The 19466-nt window shown below is 33.1% G+C and overlaps 1 long non-coding RNA gene and 1 pseudogene across 1 annotated transcript; one reads left to right on the forward strand and one right to left on the reverse strand.

Moving 5' to 3' along the window:
* The first annotated feature begins 16042 nt into the window (after positions 1-16042).
* Positions 16043-16742, forward strand: LOC111392733 (annotated as a pseudogene).
* Positions 16743-17616: 874 nt separating this feature from the next.
* On the reverse strand, positions 17617-18980 carry LOC111392742. The gene is made up of 3 exons (XR_002702318.1): positions 18675-18980; positions 18148-18348; positions 17617-17811 (listed from the first exon to the last, which is right to left on the reverse strand). It is a non-coding gene; the product is annotated as an uncharacterized LOC111392742 (long non-coding RNA).
* Between the last annotated feature and the right edge of the window lie 486 nt (positions 18981-19466).

Consider the following 19466-nt stretch of genomic DNA (forward strand, 5'->3'; position numbering starts at 1 on the left):
CTGTGCATATGGCTTGAATCTTCGTACTTTGTGCCATATAGGCTCAAACATTAATATGGCCAATAAGAAGTGCACTTAACGAGTCTCCGTGAAGTCCTACATAGTTTAAACCATAGCTAAGGATCCAACAGTTTCTCGGTCATCACCTCCATGAGACCACAACGCCGAATTCCTTATCCCGGACTATCTTTAATGGTCGTTGGTAGTTTCAGTTAGGTATATTAATTCAAAAGGAAAAAAAAATAGTGCCTTCGTAAAAGGATTCTAGTCACTATCCTTATGTCCACTATGAATGAAATAACAATGCAGGTGCTGCTAGAATGCTAATGCTTGACATTAAGAACAAATAAGTTAACTAATAGTAAACCAGAACATCACAAACAATATCATAGTACAATAGTGTATGAGAGTTGTAATTGTCGATATTTACCTCAATTTCTCGTATCATGCTAGCATCTGCATAATTTGAATATTTACATCATAAGCTAATTATGACCATACCATTTCATGTGATCGACTTATTGGTTATTCAAGGCTTAAAATATCTAAAAGGGGTGGGCTTTCAAGGGATCTCTCGTGTTGACCACGGGCAGACCCACATGGGATCCTGTGGGGTCAAGTGATCCCATAAAAAGTTTTTTTATTCCAAAAATTCGGCAGTTTCCCTTTTTACCCCTAATTGCTCACATTTACAGGCCACCGTTTACTGTGTTCTTTAAAAAAAAAAATACCTCTTCCATTCTCAAATAAATCCTCGTCCAATCTCTGATTCCAATTATTCTTCGATCTATTCTTCATTAATGTAATTTGACTTATTTTCATTAATGTTACGCTGTTTTAAAAAAAATATATAAAAAATTACATTTTAATGTCGACACTATAGAATAAGGTTTTGATGCCTACAAAATGATGGATATGGATGTCCACACCTGAGGGTTGAAGGATGCCGACACCCAACCATCGGGTCAATAGGCTCACGATTCCATTGATGCCCCCTGTCTATAAATTTACAAGGTCTTCTTATAATATTTGCTTATATAAAAGTAATTAAAATAATTAATTGAAGATAGGTTACTTTTCTAATCGATGACTTTTATTTATCAGTAATTATTTGACAAATGAGTGGATTTTTTTCTTAAAATTGAATTTTAATTGCATACAAAGTTATTTATATATGTTTACGTATTTTAAATTAGTTAATTTTCCTACTATTATTCATGTATATTTAATCCTGTATTTAGTAGTATCAGTGAAATCTTACTCCAGTTGAATGTCCATTATATTAGTTAATATTTTGACCATGAGAATTTTTTTAGTTATAGATGAACTTTTTACTTTTAAGTAAATATAACTTAAATAGAGTTATACTCACATCAACTTTCTACTTTAAGGAAAATCTATGTCCCCTCCACCCCCACTCGTCCAACAATAAGAAACGAAAGGCTTCACCTAATTAAACATGTGCAGTAGGGACTTTCACATATTTTATCGAGGCACCGGAACGTTTGCAGGAGTTGATTAAGCTCTTGTATTCCGTTAAAACTCCCTCTGAGACCAAGTTCAAGGATTTGAAGAATTTAAATAATCAAGTAATCCACAATTGAATGAAAAATCTTGATTATCGATCATTTTCAGCCATAATATTATAACACGTGTGATGCTCGTGCAATTCACGTGTGGCACATGGCAATTTGGCACCTAAACTCAGCCAAAACTCCTTCCAAGGCCAAACTTAAGGGATTTAAGAACGAGATATTTTGCCATCAAAAGAAAAGGCAAGGACATTTGTCCTTTCCACCTATATTATAATGCGTGCAGTTTATGTGCAATTCACTTGTAACACACGCCGCATTTAAAATTATGTATTTAATAGTATGAATAAATTTTAATTTTAGGTGAATTTTTTGACTTATGAGGACATTTTCTACTTATGGGTGAATTTCACTTACAAGTAAAAAGTTTTAATTTATAAATATTTTTTTTATTCAAGAGTAACTTTTTTCTTGTTTTACCCAGTAGCAGATTTTTTTTTCCCTTTAAATTTAGCTTTTACTTACACGTAAATTTATTATTTATAAGCTTATTAACTTGTGAGTAAACTTACTTTAATTCAACTAATTTATTCATTATTGTTCATGAAATATTGAATTTAAATATTGACTAAACCATCTCGTTCGTAGTATTATTTTAATTGTATTGAATAAAGTGGGGTAAGCACCTCGAATTAAATCAATGCAGTATTAATTGAACCAAATGCCTAATAGGATTAAGTTGATTCTTATTCATCTGGTTTCGATCTAATACATCAAATAAGATTCAAAATAATTTGTTATTATCCACACGGGGAAAAATTGTTGCCTATACGAAAAAATTTTATTCTAATTAAATATTTACTTACGGGTTATAAGAATGATTAGTAGGTGAAAAAGTGTATCATAGATAAAAAGTAACCCATCAACAAAAATTTACCTACAAGCAAAAATCCAGTCATTCTACTATCTACATAATCGAAATACATCATGGGTGTCACACGAGCATCAATAGTGTTTTATTAATAAAATTTGATTAAAGAATAACTAATAATATGAATTTAATTTTATTAAAATTTCAAGCACTAAATATATGATAATTTGTGCAAAGATGTTTGTCTCCCATTGGTTCATGAGTATTTTGGTATAGGAGAGGTATCTCTTTATGGTATCTATATAAGGATTAACCTAAAAATGTCTACTTATTTATAGAATTAACACCAAAACAACATTTATCCAAGGTCCATATCTCCCTTTTGTCAACAAGGTTAAAATGACACCTCTACAAGATATTTTTAGACCATGCTATTATTACAAAATTTTCTCACAAAGAATGAGAAATAATTAATTGAATAAAAAATTGTACATCCGAAACTAAATAATTTCTTTTATAGCACTCAGTGATCGAGTTTTTTCGGAAGCAAAATCTCACGAAATCTTCGCTCTTTTTCTTCAATTATATACGAAAATGATTTGTAACTTTATTATGACCACCACCCCCACTTTTATAGTTCGAGCATTCCACCATTAATTGAGAAATCAATTGAAGTTAAAAAAAATCACATTTATAATTAAAAACAAAACTACCCTAAGTCAAAATAAAAAAATATTATTGCATAAATAACTCTTAAAATATAAATTCAACCAAAGAAAACATTCAATCATACCATTATTTACATTGCTAAAAGTACATCAAGTACGTTGTACATGCATCGCACAAGTTTTATTGATAAAATTTGATGATATAAGAAACTTCTAATGCAACTTTAGGCTGCAGAAACCACAGAGAAGCTTTAAGACAGCCACTAGAGAGGATATAAGTGAATTGCTTGTTATCATCGCTATCTAGATTTCAATCCGACAAACATGATATTTGGAAACTTTTACGAATCCCGAGAAATGTCAAGCAATGTCTACAGGCCCTATGAACGAGTAAACATGGCAAGATGGTGAATGTTACATTCCCAGTACTGGACGGAATCGATTGAAACCCAGTTGGATAAGGATGAATTTTATCCTAATCGGCGTTTGGTGCATTTAATACATGTATTAAAATAATATGTGATGCTCATCTCCTTTTAGTAGTTGTGATTGAAACATATGTATTTGTGAGATGGTTTAAACCATATAATAAATTAACCATTACTTCGATAATATGGAAAAAAATTTGGATGAATTAAAATACGCATATGACAAGAGAATAAGATTCATAAAATTTTGTTAGTAAGAAAAATATCCACATCGGGGGAAAACGATTGTTTGTATGTAAAAAAGTTCTTCTAATTAAATATTTATATACAAGTTATAAAAATGATTCATAGGTAAAAAAAAAATTATAATAGATAAAAAGTAACCCATATAGAAAATTTACCTAGAAGCAAAGATCCAGTTACTCTACCACCTACACAGTCGAAATACTTCATCAGTGTCACACAAGCATCAATACTATTTTATTAATAGAATTCGACTAAACAAATAACTAATAATATGAATTTATCTTTATTGAATATCTCAAGCACTAAATATGAGATAATTTGTGCAAAGTTGTTCTTTTCCCATTGCTTCATGAGTATTTTGCTATAGGTGAGGTAATTCTATATGGTATCTACATAAGCATTAGCCTAAAAATGTCTACTTATTTTTACAATTAACACTAAAACAAAATTTATCCAAGGTCTGAATCTCTGTTTCGTCAACATGGTTTAAAATGGTACCTCTCCAAGATAATTTTAGACCGTATTATCATTTCAAATATTTTTCCAAAAGAATGAGAAATAATTAATCGAATAAAAAGTTATACGTTCAACTAAATAATTTCTTCTATAGACCTCAATAATCGAGCTTTTTAAGAAGCAGAATCTCACGAAATCTTCACTCCTTTTTCAAATACATCCGAAAATGATTTGTAAATCGTTTTACTTGCATTCCACTATTACGTTTGAAATCCATTTATGTAAAAAATTTGATGCATGGCTTGAAAAAAAAAAACAACTAATTGATAATTAAAAAAAAACCACTCATAAGTAAAAAAAAATTCTCATAAGTTTTATAAATAACTCAAAATATAAATTTACCCTGAAGAAAACATTCAATCATAATGTTATTTAGAACACTAAAAATACGTCAAGTGCATCGTAGTGCATCACACGTGTTTTTTGATAAAATATGACAATATAAGTAGCTTCGAATGCAACTTTAGGGTGGAAACCTGAGAGAATTAATCATGATGTGAAATGTTTTGGTTAAAACTAACAAAGATACAGTGCATGTTCTGGAGTTGTATACATCAATTAGAAGAGAAGATCCTAAATTAATTAGAGAATGGAAGAAATACGAAGTATATGCAAAAATGCACGGGATGTACTTTCAGCTCAATTGTCGAATTTTTGCCCATGAGTATAATCTAGAAATATCTTCTGATTCTCCACAAATTTGTCTAACGACTTTGTCAAACTTTTGGGGTCAATTTTGGTTGTTTAGCGGTCAATTTTTGCATTTTGAATTTCTTTAAAGGGTAGTTTCGTTATTTTTACTATTTTAGTTTAAGCCACATTTGTTTTGTAGATTATTTGGATTTGTCTTTAGAATTAGAATTTTATTTTGATTAGGAGTTTATTTTATCCCTATAAAAGGCACATTCATTGTATAATAAAGACATTAAATTTTTTGAAAATTAATCATAATGTGAATTTTTTCACTTTCTATCTTGTTCTTAATTGAACAGAATTTGTCAAATATTTTTAATATTTGTAGCATTCAAGCTATCTGAACTTATCAAATATTCATGCTCTTTGTAGCGTTCAACAATTCAAGTAAGATTTGTAAATTTTGTGATCATAAGGTCAAGATATAGTTTGCGATTGTCTTGGTTCTTTTTATGATCAAGAGATCAACAGATTGTCGGTGATTGTTGGTTACTTGGTTCGATAATCTTGAATCAAACTCAAAAATTTGTGCAATGGTGTTCGACTCCCATTGTTGATGTGTATTTCACTATAGTTGAGGTATCTTTATATGTTATTTATATAAGGATTAACTACTTATTTTGACAACTAACACCAAAACAAAATTTATCCAAGGTCCGAATCTCCCCTCTGTCGATGTGGTTAAAATGATACCTCTACAAGATAGTTTTAGACCATACTATTATTTCAAATAATTTTCCCAAAGAATGAGAAATAAGTAATCTAATATAAAGTTATACGGTCAAAACTAAATAATTTCTTTTATAGCACTCTATAATCAAGATTTTCAGGAAGCAGTCTTACTCTTTGCCTTCAATTACATGCGGATATGGCTTGTAACTTCGTTGTCCGTGCATTCCACTTTTACGTGAGAAATCCTGTAAAAATAAAATAAAATCAGTACATGTTTTTTAAATTAAAAAAAATTGTTTATAATTAAAAACAAAACGACTAATAAGTAAAATAAAAAATAAAATATAAATTTACCCATGAGAAAACATTCAATCATACTATTATTTGCAATACTAAAAATACATCAAGTACATCGTACGTGCATCGCACTTGGTTTCTTGATAAAACTTTACAATATATGTAGCTTTTAATTCAACTTTGGGCTACGGAAAACTGAGAGAAGCCGCAAGGCTACCACGATGGAGGATATAAATGAATTGCTTCTTGTCATCACTGAATAGATTTCAACCCGTTGTATGTGCTATGTGGAACCTTTTATGTGTCTTGTAAACGAGAGAAATGCCAAACAATATCTACAGGCCCTATATGAGTAAACTTGGCAAGACAGTGATGGTTACGCTTGTCAATATGTTGAGTACTTGATGGAACGGATTGAAACCGAGTTGGATAAGAGATCGGCATTTGGTGAAATTAATGCACGTATTAAAATAATATGTGATGCTTATATGCTTTTAGTAATTATGATCGAGATATTTATATTTGTGATAATTAACTTTATTGAAAACATCAAGCACTAAATATGTGATAATTCGTGCAAAGCCGTTCATCTTCCATTGGATCCATAGTACTTTGCTATCGGTGAGGTATATATGGTATCTATTATTGATTAACCTAAAAATGTCTACTCATTTTTACAATTAACACCAAAACAAAATTTCTTTTATAGATCTCAATAATCAAGTGTTTTAGTAAGCAAAATCTCACGAATTCTTCACTCTATCTTTAATTACATACGAAAATGATTTGTAACTTTATTGTCCATGCATTCCACTGTTGCATGAGAAGTCCATATATGTAAAAAAAAATTCAATGCATGGGTTGAAATTTTTTTTTCAAAAAAATTAAAAATTCATAATAAAAAACTAAACTTCTCACTAGTAAAAAAATTCTCATAACCTTATATATAACTCAAAACATAAATTTACCCATAAGAAAACATTCAATCATACTATTATTTACATTACTAAAAGTACATCAAGTACGTTGTCTGTGCATTGCACGTGTTTTTTGGATAAAACATGACAACACAAGTAGCTTCAAGTGCAAATTTAGGCTGTGAAATCCTGAGAGAAGCTGTAAGGATACCACCGTGGAGGATATAAATGAATTGACTGTTGTCATCACCGTGTAGATTTCTACCCGATGTATGTGCTATGTGGAACCTTTTATGCATCTTGTACACCAGAGAAATGTCAAGCAATGTCTACAGGCCCTAAGTACGAGTAAGCATGGCAAGACGGTGAAAGTTTCATTCGCCGCTATGTTGACTACTTGATGGAATGGATTGAAACCCAGTTGGATAACTCATTGGCATTTGGTGCAATTAATGCACATATTAAAATAAAATGTGATGCTTGTCCCCTTTTAGTAATTAAAATTGAGATATATGTATTTGTGAGATGATTTAAACCACATAATAAATTAACAATTACTTCAGTAATAGGGAAAAAAATTAGTTGAATTAAAGTACGCATATGACAAGTGAATAAGATTCATAATATTTTGCTATTAAGAAAAAATCCACATCTGGGAAAAAAGATTGTTTGTATGTTACAAATTTCTTCTAATTTAATATTTATATACAAGTTATAAAAATGATCCATTGGTAAAGAAAATTTATCATAGATAAAAAGTAACCCATAAACAAAAATTTACCTAGAAGCAAAAAAATCCAGTTAATCTACTACCCACAGTATTGAAATATTTCATGGGTGTTCCACGAGCATCAATAGTGTTTCATTAATAAATTTGGGCTAAACAAATAACTAATGATATAAACTTAACTTTATTGAAAATTTTAAGCACTAAATACATGATAATTTGTGCAAAGGTGTTTGTCTCCCAATGATTGATGTGTATTTCACTATAATTGAGGTATCTCTATATGTTATCTATATAAGGATTAACCTAAAATGACTAATTATTTTTATAACTAACAGCAAAATAAAATTTATCCAAGGTCTGAATCTCCTTTTGTCAACATGGTTAAAATAATACCTCTACAAGATAGTTTTAGACCATACTATTATTTCAAATATTTTTCCCAAGGAATGAGAAATAAATAATCGAATAAAAGGTTAGACATTCGAAACTAAATAATTTCTTTTATAGCACTCAATAATCGAGTTTTTTCAAGAAGCAAAGTCTCGCGAAATCTTTGCTCTTCACCTACAATTACATACAAAAATGATTTGTAACTTCATTTTCCATGCATTCCACTACTACATGAGAAATCCATTTATGTAAAAAAAAAATACATGGATTTAATATTTTAAAAAAAAGTATTGATAAATAAAAACAAAACGACTCATATTTAATAAAAAAATTCAGAAGTTTTATAAGCAAAAAATATAAATTCACCCATGAGAAAACATTCAATCAAACAATTACTTACAATACTATAAATACATCAAGTACATTATTGCACTTGATTTTTTCATAAAACTTGACAATATAAGTAGCTTCTTATGCAACTTTAGGCTGTGGAAACCTGAGAGAAGCTGTAAAGCTACCACCAAGGAGGATATGAATGAATTGCTTCTTGGCATCACTGTGCAGATTTCAACCCGATGTATGTGCTATGTGGAACCTTTTACGTCTTGTACTCTAGAGAAATGTCAAACAATATCTACAGGCCCTATGTACGAGTAAACATGGCAAGGCGGTGAAGGTTACATTCACCAATATGTTGAGTGCTTGATGGGATGGATTGAAACCTAGTTGGATAAAAGATCGGCATTTGGTGCAATTAATACATGTATTAAAATAATATCGGATACTTATATCCTTTTAGTAATTATGATTGAAACATATATATTTGTGATTTGGTTTAAACCATATAATAAATTAACTTTACTTTGATAATAAGGAAAAATTAGTTGAATTAAAGCAGTCATATGTTAGGTGAATAAGGTTCATAACAATTTGCTAGTAAGAAAAATATCCACATCGGGGAAAAATGATTGTTTGTATGCAAAAATTTCTTCTAATTAAATGTCACTACAATATAAAAAAAGTCTAAAATGTTGGCGCTGTTTGTTACGGACACATGTCAGAATTACCTATCATCAACCATTATTATGTCGCTTGGAGAAATTTTAAAATTGCCCTTGCTATGTCCAATATTGTAATTGGCAATTCTGTGAACAAAAATGAGTAAATTGATCACTTGTAAAAGTCAAGGGCTTATTTGCAATTTTGGATAGATGAGGTAAATTTGTGTTCGAGTCATTGAAGTAGTCCAAGATGTCCAAGAAGATCACATATGACCATCGGAATGCAATTAGAAGTCTAAAGGATATCAAAGAGCCGTACAAGTTACATTCCAGATTCTCAGTCATAACTTGCAATACATTTTTCACATAGAAAAAATTGGAATTTAGTCAAGGCTATTATAGAAGAATTGTAATCTTTGAGTTAGCTTTCTGACATAAGTTGAATCACCTCAATTGAACATTAAGAGAAACAGTTATGGTGAAAACATTGATGATTGCTCAACTTTCGCTCGATTTTCGTTGGCTTTTCACTCGAACGAAAAAACAGAGTGGTTCACACTTGATTCTCGCTAGATCCTCGCTCAGGTGACATTCTTAAGTTTTTTACTTGGCCAATGCCACCAAAACACCTTCAAATATAAATAGCCATGCCCTAGCACAAATTTTTGGGTGGTTGTTCATTGTGTCTCTGTTAGAAAACATATTTTTATCATCTTTTTGAAGATCCAAGAGCATGTCCAAGCATATATTCATTTTATTTATTCTTGAGATCCAACAACATATTAGGGAAAACATCAAAGGTCTCATAATCCAAAACACCCGTCTTCCTTAATCTTTTGAGGGACTCTTTCGTTGGGAATTGAGAGATGTAGATTGAAGCTCAGTTACGAGCACAAGAACAGGCAGTTCTTGGTGGTCCACTTTGGAGAGACATTCAGTATAGACCAGGAGGTTGTAGAAGACAACAGATCGAGCTGCAGGAGGAAAACTTGGAGGTCTAGTAGGAGGCTAGAGAAATCTACGACAGTAGGAGGCCTTAGGAGGTAGATCGGGAATTCTAGTGCTAGAGGCATCTGTGGCAATAGATCGTAAGGCTGTGACAGTGGGTTTTAATAGGTACAAGGATAGGCTTGTAATTGTATTCTCTTGATTGTCTATAATGGAGGTAATTGGTTTGGTCCTGAAGTTCCATGTTGGGGTTTCTCTATCATCATATTTTGGGTTATTTATTGCTTTCTACAATATTTTAACTAGAGCATTCAAAGATAGGATAATTGAATTTTTTGTTTAACCACCTAAACATCTAATTAAAGTGACTTGTTACTTTAGTTAGTTTATTCCGGAGGTAAGGTCGAATAATTTGTACTCTTGAATGTAAACTCAGTAAATCCTAAAAATTGTAGTGATATTAGTCCGTTCTAGATTCTTTCAAGTGGTATCAAAGCCAGAGTGCATGACCTTACATTATCTAGATGAGTACTTCGTTGAGTATACCACCCCATTTTGATGGGAATAATTATGCTTATTGGAAAGTGAGAATGAGGGCATTTTTGAGAACTATGGATGAGAGGATTTGATTGAGTGTTGTGAATGGATGGTTTACCCTTAAGACCAAAGTAGATGGTGCTGTCACTTCCACCCCCATAGAGAATTGGTCTAAGACTGAATTGGATAGATGTAATTAGAATAGTAAAGCCTTACATGCCCTATTTATGGCTATTTCCCTTGAAGAATTTAGAAAAGTGTCCATCCATGAGATTGTTAAAGAAGTCTGGATATTCTAGAAACCACACATGAGGGAACACATTCAGATAAGAATTCAAAACTGCAGGTGCTGGCTACTAGGTTTGAAGAGATTAGGATGAGTGATGATAAGATGTTTGATGTTTTCAATACGAGCCTTAACAACATAATAAACTCTTCCTTCAACTTAGGTGAGAAGATCCCCATGCCTAAGATAGTTAGAAAGATTCTTAGATCCTTACATAAGCATTTTAGGCCTAAAGTTATGGCTGTAGAAGAAAGTAAGGACATTGACACTATCAAGGTAGAGGAGCTAGTTGGATCCCTCCAGACTTATGAGTTTACTTTAGAAAATCCTGCTAAGAAAAAATCCCTTGCCTTGAAATCTGATAGGAATAATCGAATCGAATCTTCTGATGTAGATTACCTAACGATGATAAGATGACCAACCTAGCTAAGAAATTCTGAAAATGTTTAGGAAGAAGAAGCTGAAAGAGAAACTGAGAGGTAGCTTGAGAGAATCTAGGAGAAAATCTAATTCGGTGAGATGCCATAACTATCAAGGTGTAGGTCATGTGAAGAAGGAGTGTCATAGTGCTAAGAGAGCCGAGAAAAAGGCTATGAATGCTACTCTCACTGATGACGAGTCTAGTTTGGACAAATAGAGTGAGAAATCCAAGCACGAGGAGAGTGAAAAATACTTGGCCTTCATAACTAGGGCTAATAATGGATCCAAATAGGGGAGTGAAAGAGACAAGGACTTTCATAGTAATGAGGATTCTAGTGACGAGTTGGTGAATAAGGAAGATATCGGTGAGGTCTATGAGAAAATGTATCAGGAAAGCTTGAAAATTCTCAATAAAAACAAGGTTTTAAGTATGACTATTTAGTAGCTGCAATCAGAGAAAGCTAAGTTAGAGGCGTATGTTAAGGAATCTTCCACTATCCTGAGCAAACTTAAGTTGATGAATGAAGCTTTAGAGTCTCATGTCAAAAATCTTACCAGTGGGCTTGAGAGGTTCTCTAGGAAAGTTAGTGAGTTGACCACCATGAATGAGACTTTGCAAATCCAGGTTCTGAACCTTGTGAGCAATTTAAAGCACTCAACTTCTTGTCTTCACCAGTGGTTCGTCAAAGCTAGATAATCTTCTAGGAATAGGTAAGCTGGATGGAAATAAGAAAGGTCTAGAATATATGGGTAAACTTGATGATACTGTTAGCACGTCTAAGACCACATTTGTCCCTGCTTTTGACAAGCCTAAACATGTGCCTAACCCCAAACCTAATGTCGAGGGATCTATAGGACAGAGGTCTATCAGACAGCATAGGACTCGTTGACTTAGGAATAAACGTCTGTGTTTACATAACATAGGTCCTAGGTTTATCCCAACATGCTTTCATTGTGGGGTGTTAGGTCACATCCACCTTAGATGTCGTTAGTTTACAACAAAAATAAGAAGATGCACTTAAATGGAAACAAAAATTAGGTGTCTGTTGGTCAGATTGGATTCCTTACCGAACAAGTGAATCTTTTTGACCTGGTTGGTGACACTATTGTCCCACTAGACAGGTTTGGGTGAACAGAGTGATCTGTAAAATCTATAAGTGGATCACGGTGTTCTTAAGAGAAAGAACACTTATATACCTAATTGATTAGGTAGTTTTTGATGCATGCTTGTTCTTAATTGTTGCATGATGATTGCATGTATCACTTGTAAGTGTTTACTTTCATTTGTTGTCTTTTTGCTTCATGCATGTGTATTCTCATCTGTCTGCATTGGCGCATGCATATCTATTTTTGTTTTTTTTTGTACTTGATATTTTTCTTTTTGAATGATGTATTCATGTTTTGAAAAAAAAACACAAAATAATAATAATAATAATAATAATAATAATAATAATAATAATAATAATAATAATAATAATAATAATAATAATAAATTTGAAACATTGGAAAAGACAAAAATAACTTGCTATGGAAATTGCTTTATAGCATGATATATATTTTTTGAACTTGTTGGTTGTAATCATGCATGAGCTGAAATTGATAAGCAGTAGAATAATTTTCATTACTTGTTTAGGTCTATTTAGATTAGTTGGTATAAGTGTTTTTATATACCATTTGCACTGCACCCACTAGGAACTTGGGATTCTACCGCGTGTGTGAGACTTGGGATGGTTATCACATGTTGATAGGGTGACTTTGGAAATGAATTGACCAATACTTAGTAGACATAAACCCAAAAATTAATCCCCTATTGAAATAAGCTCATGTCTTAATTTTTTTTCTTTGCGGCCTATTTAACTTGAGCAATTAAGCCTGAGTGGTCTCTTAAAACCTGGTGCCTATGGTCAGCTAACTTGGATTAATCGGCCTAAAGCTCACTACGAGGTCATCTTAGTGCCTAATGTAGAAGAATTTGCAACTAAGATAAAAAAAATAATTAATGAGTTGGAAAAATGAGAAAAATGTAAAAAAAATATGAAAAGTGTGATGAGTTGAAAAATATGGAAACTTTAAAAAATATTAATGTTCAAATTAAGGGGTAGAAAATAAAAATAATAAGTATAGCTTCTGCTGTACTTTCATAATTTGACTTTCATAAGCAGAGGAATATACTTATTGGCAGTGATTGACTTGTCCCTTCTCAGAAAATTAAAGTTTAGAGTTCTGCTTGCATTGGAATAATGACATTTTACACACATGAGTCACTTGTACTTTCTACTCCATTCATACAGTTCTTGATATGATTCCCTTCAGCATTTGTGACAAAAAGGGAAAGAGAAATGTATATAACTGAGGAAGAAAACATGTAAAATAACATACACAGGAGAGCGACTGCATTGGCATGCACATGATTTCATTGATTGACATTACTTTCATTTTGCATTGCTAAGTCTTATAGGGGTCGTTGGGGAAAGACATAGATACATTGTGTTATTGCATTGAATTCACGAGAGTTCGAAGTAAGGGGGAGTATTACATTGCATTCCATATCATATCTATTGCTATTTGAGTTTTGATGTTTAGTGATATTGGTATTTCGGTTGGTGTTTTGATTGGCATCAATATCATGTCTCAAAGTAGCATGTTGATGTGTTTGCGTTTATGTGCTTTAATTTATATTTTCTGTATTACGTGCTTTTTACACTGGCATGTGAGTTTTTGGATTTCGGGAAATAGGTTCAACAAGGAATGTAAGACTTAATGATTCGGAATATTGGGTAGTTTAGATTTTTGACTGATTGTAATCCCTTGACTTAAATTTGTATAATTTTGTCACCGAATGCCAAAGGGGGAGATTGTTACGTCCAATATTGTAATTGGCAATGCTGTGAACAAAATTGACTAAATTGATCACTTGTAAAAGTCAAGGACTTAGTTGCAATTTTGAATAGATGAGGTAAATTAGCATTGGAGGCATTGAAAGAGTCCAAGAAGACCATGTATGACCATCAGAATGCAATTAGAAGTCTAAAGAATGTCAAAGAGTCGCACAAGTTATGTTCCAAATTCTCAGTCGTAACTTCCAATACATTTTTCACATAGAAAAAATTGGAATTTAGTCAAGGCTATTTAGAAGAATTGTAGCCCTTTGCGTTAGCTTTTTAACATAAGTTAAATCACCTTAATAAGACATCGAGAGAGAAAGTTATCGTGAAAACATTTATAACTAGTCAGCTGTCGCTCAATTCTCGTTGGCTTTTTGCCTGAGCAAAAAACAGAATGGCTCTAGCTCTATTCTTGCTGAATCCTCGCTTGAGCGACATTCTTATGCTACAAAATCGCTAGTTTTCATTTTTAAGAGTTTTACTCGACCCATACTACTAAAACACCTTCAAATATAAATACCCAAGCACTAGCACGAATTTTTGGGTGGTTGTTCATTGTGTCTCTCTTAGAAAATATATTCTTATAATCTTTTTGAAGATCCAAGAGCATGTCTAAGCATTGATTCATTTTATTTATTCTTGAGATTCAACAGCCACATATTGGGGAAAACATTAAAGGCCCGATAATCCAAAACACCTGTCTTCCTTAATCTCTCATTGGAGGATTGAGAGATATGGATTAAAGCGCAGTTACAAGTATAAGAATAGGCAGCTTAGCAGGAGGTAGACTTGGAGGTCTAGCAGGAGGCTAGAAGAATCTATAGCAGTAGGAGGCTACAGGAGGTAGATAGGGAATTCTAGTGCTAGAGATGTCTATAGCAATATATCGTAAGGCTATGGCAAAGGGTCTTAATGGGTACAAGGATAAGCTTGTAATTGTATTATCTGAATTGTCTATGGTGGAGGTAACTCGCTTAGTTCTGAAGTTTTACCCACATTGAGGTTTCTTCGTCCTCATATCTTGTGTTATTTATTGGTTTTTAAAATATTATTACTGTGGCATTCAAACATAGGATAATTGAATTGTTTTTTTTTTGACCACTTAGACATCTAATTAAAGTGACTTGTTGCTTTAACTAGTTTATTCCATACGTAAGGTTGAATAATTTGTAATCTGGAACATAAACTCGGTAAATCCTAAAAAATGTAGTGGTATTAGACCGTTCTAGATTCTTTCAGCCCTAATTGCTCTTGTTCAAGGCAACAAACCCTTTCCTTTCTCGCTCTCTTCCTCGGGAAATGACCGCGGTCACAATTTCTTGGCAACGTAAATCAGCTTATGTTGCCTACATTGTCACAGCTGCCACCAGGGAAGGAGTCACTTCAGACAATCAATTGCTTGACTCAGATATTATAGTGATTCTACCAGCACTTCTTTGCGCGCTGATCAGCACTTTGGGCCTTGTCTTAAATTTTGTAGTAATACTATGGGCACACCCGCTCTCCATCATCGTCTGTCTCTCCCCCACTGGCTCTGCCCTACGTGCCACCGGCACCTGTACACTCTGAGCCCTTTCTTTTCTCTCTCTCTCAGTATATTTTTACAGATTGATTGGTGATTTACAGATTTAGTATAAATTGTGATTTGTGAATTTTGATGAATGAATAATGAAATTAATGATGAATTTTCAAGGAGTTGTTGGGAATTTTATGAATTTGAATGGGAATGGATTTTATGAAACCATGGGTTTGTGTTGGTTTTGACTCTCAAGCCTTTGGATTTTAGTGGAGTGATGGGTGGGGAGAGGTTCATTGATGAGAAATGGAGGAAGCAGCAGACGTTGGAATTGGAGATTTTTTCAGATAGGTTGGAGTTGGTGCATGATCAGATTAAATGCAAGCACAGTTGGTGGAGAGCTCAAGTCCATGGTTTTTTCTAGTTTTTTCCCCCCCATTCCATTGTCTTTTTGTTGTTCATTTCATTATGCTTGTTTTCTTGGTCGTTATGTATGCTTCCACCAAGAGAGTGGCCAAGTATTTGAAGCCTTCTATTGCTGGATTCCTTATACAGAAGGTTAGCGGATTCATTAGGCTTGTTTAAGTTATGTATTCTGTGTCTGGTCGAAAGTTTGCTCATTTGAATATTTTGTCATGCATGAGTCAACATTTTGAAATGTAAAGTACCATTTTTTATATAGACTTTGGAATTATAAGACTTGCAGGTGTTATTAAAATATCTAACTCGATGGTTGGCACTTATTGCGTCACTGCATATTTCTTTATAGCATTATGGTTGTTGGACATTTATTGATGCTAACATTCCATTTTTCTTGAATCGCAGGTGCTCGACTACTTAGTTGGGGCTATTGCAAAAAAAAAAAAAGCATTACTACAATTGTTTGTGGCTCAAAGGGATCCGCCAAAATTGGCATGATTGTGTCATTGTTAGAGAAGGTTGACATACACATTCTTGATGGAGGAATGATCTTTAATTTCTATAAAGCCTAAGGCCATGCCTTGGGATCTTCATTTGTGGAAAATGACACGCTTAGTCTTTGTAACATCATTTATGGAGAAGGCAAGGTCTAAGGGGATCCCTCTTTCTACCTGCTGATGTTGCTGCTGACAAATTTGTTGCTAATGAAGATAGCAAGGTTGGTTTTCCACTCAACGGCATTTTGATAATGTTTTTGAGCTCTAGATGAGCCTTGTAACTGATTTATGTGCTTTTTGTAGCATAAATTTGACTTGCTATAATTCTGAAATAACTCACTGGCTAGCTAATGCAATAAATTGCTTACTTTGGTACTACATAATTATATGGAGAAAGATGGGAATGATTGCAGCTTCCAACAAGATGATTCTGTAGAGTAGTTACTGAAGTGTTACGCAACATTTTCGCTAGTTGTTCCAACACCTGTAATTTCTAATGGCCGGATGGGTTTAGTATTGAACTTCAAACTATCAAGTCATTTGAAAAAAAAAAACTCTAGATAATTTGGATGGACCTATGGGTACACTACAAAAAAAAAAAAAAAAAACTTTTTGCAACGTTCAAAAAACATTGCTAGTGACCTTTCGCAACGTTCAACCACATGTTGCAAATCTGGATGTTATCATAGAATAGAAGGATACGACAACATTTTTTAAATGTTGCAAAAAATCCTTTCGCAACGTTCAACCACATGTTGCAAATCTGGATGTTATCATAGAATAGAAGGATACGACAACATTTTTTAAATGTTGCAAAAAATCCTTTCGCTATGTTTTTTGTTTTTTCGAGCATTGCAAAAAATACTTTCACAACATTTTTTGAACATTGCAAAAAACCCCAACATTTTTTGAAGAAATAAAAATAAAAATAAAAATTCGCAACGTTTTTTCAACGTTGCAAAAAGCCATTTCGCAACATTTTTCGACCATTGCCGTAGGTTTTTTATTTTTTACAGCAATTTATGTAAGTTGACTATCAAAATTGAAAATGACTCCTTCTGAACAAATATTGGAATTGCATAAAAATTGATAATTTCATTACAAATTTTTGAATCCATACATTTGAACATTAGAATGTGATACAACACCACCTAAATAGAAAGGAGCTTCAAAGTGAAACAAAACTAGGAATAAAATTTTGGTACAGCTTAGGCATGAAGAGCTTATTGCCACACTTGCAATACCAAGCTTCCGGATAATACCCTAACGGCATGCTCAATCATATTGCCCTTCATGCACTCTTCGATTTGCTCGCCACACAATTCACGACGGCCAACAAAGCTGCAAGAGAAGCATTGAATCAATAAAAAAAAAGGTCTGTGTGTTTGAATTTCAATCAAATCATATATTATTTACGTTTTCTGCAATTTTATGGTCAGATGTCAGATCTAATCTCTTTTCATATTTATTGGCGAGATGTAAGAGAGTGTTCGATTTACATTAGCAGACATGTAAAGCAAGGTCGGCATAGAACCACTGGGTAGGTGATTTACAACATCATTAAGAACTCACTACATCAATTTTCCGATCTTAAACCACATCTATGAGTTACAAAAGGTATTAGTAAGATATCATGGATACATTAAAATCATATAGAGCAAACTAAGACTACATTACCTGGAAAGTGGCTCCATTGTGGACAATGTCCCGAACAGAAAGCGGCTTCATATCAGTAACTAGCAGCTTAAGCATCTCCTTTTGATTTTGAGAACACATAGTTCTGATTCCACCTACTAGTGCTTTTTCTTGGTAAGCTTTCTCTGCAGCAGTTACTACTCATTTGATGTCAATTCTTCCTTTCTTTTTTATGTGAGAACCCTAACAGGAATAACAACTCAAACTAATACACTTGCTGAACCAAACATGTTCTCTCCATCAATCAAAAACACAAAATGAAAAAGAAAACGCTAAGAAACCATGGAAATCAGCAAGACCATAACTTAGTGAAAATACGTAATCCAACAACTTAAGGGTCACCGAAATTATATTTAACAATTCTTGAAAAATCTGCAATTGCATCAGCAAGATAAGCTATTTAAAGAAGTTTAATTCTTATTTTAGCATCACCCCCTCAAAATTCAGACACGACATCAACCAATTTTATAAAACAAAATATATCTCAAAAAGTCAAAAAAAACTGTTACGCCAAGGCAACACGGACTAGCTTCAGCATATCCAAGCTCTGCCAATGGCTAATAAGGATCTCACAAAGCCCTGAAAAATTGGAAATGACAAGATCAACTAGAAAATTGAACAGCTTTAAAGCAACAACTAGAATATAGGGCAAATCAGTCGGCCATAATCAGGATACTGCTTTAAAGCAACATCAAAAACATAATTAGGATACTGCCATATAAATCACAAATCATGCCCATCTAATTACTAAAGCAACAACCAGAATATAGGGCAAATCAAAAGAACAAAAAATAAATAAGGAAAAATGAGTGTCAGGTTCAGGGAATCGATTCAGGGCTAAGGGCTTCGCCTTCTTCTTCAGTTCTTCTACTGCAGCCGAAGAATCACCAACATCGGCGGTCAGGACCGCATCTGCTTTTCTGCTACTGTAACCGTTGACGCTCAAATTGAACATACAGGATCAGACAGAGAGCAGGTGAGGCGAGTAGCAATGGAAAATGAGAAGTCTGGCTTTGGTAGGAGAAGGCGAGACAGAGGAGCTGAAACTGGAAGGAGTAGGCAGCGGTGGGGGTGGAGAAAGTACTGGATGGAATGGGATTGAATTTGAATGGATGGAAAGGATAGAAGTTGTTCATATGAATGGTAATTATGGTATTGGGCTAAGCAACAGTCCTCACTTTTTGGCTGGGCCTCGGCATTTGTATTGTTAAAAAAAAAAAAAATTGGACCTTTCACATCGTTTATCAAACGTTGTCAAAGATAAATATTTTGCTATGTTTGATAAACGTATGAAAAGATTT

Source organism: Olea europaea, unplaced genomic scaffold, assembly GCF_002742605.1.
Source record: "Olea europaea var. sylvestris unplaced genomic scaffold, O_europaea_v1 scaffold971, whole genome shotgun sequence".
In the NCBI taxonomy this organism is placed as follows: domain Eukaryota; kingdom Viridiplantae; phylum Streptophyta; class Magnoliopsida; order Lamiales; family Oleaceae; genus Olea; species Olea europaea.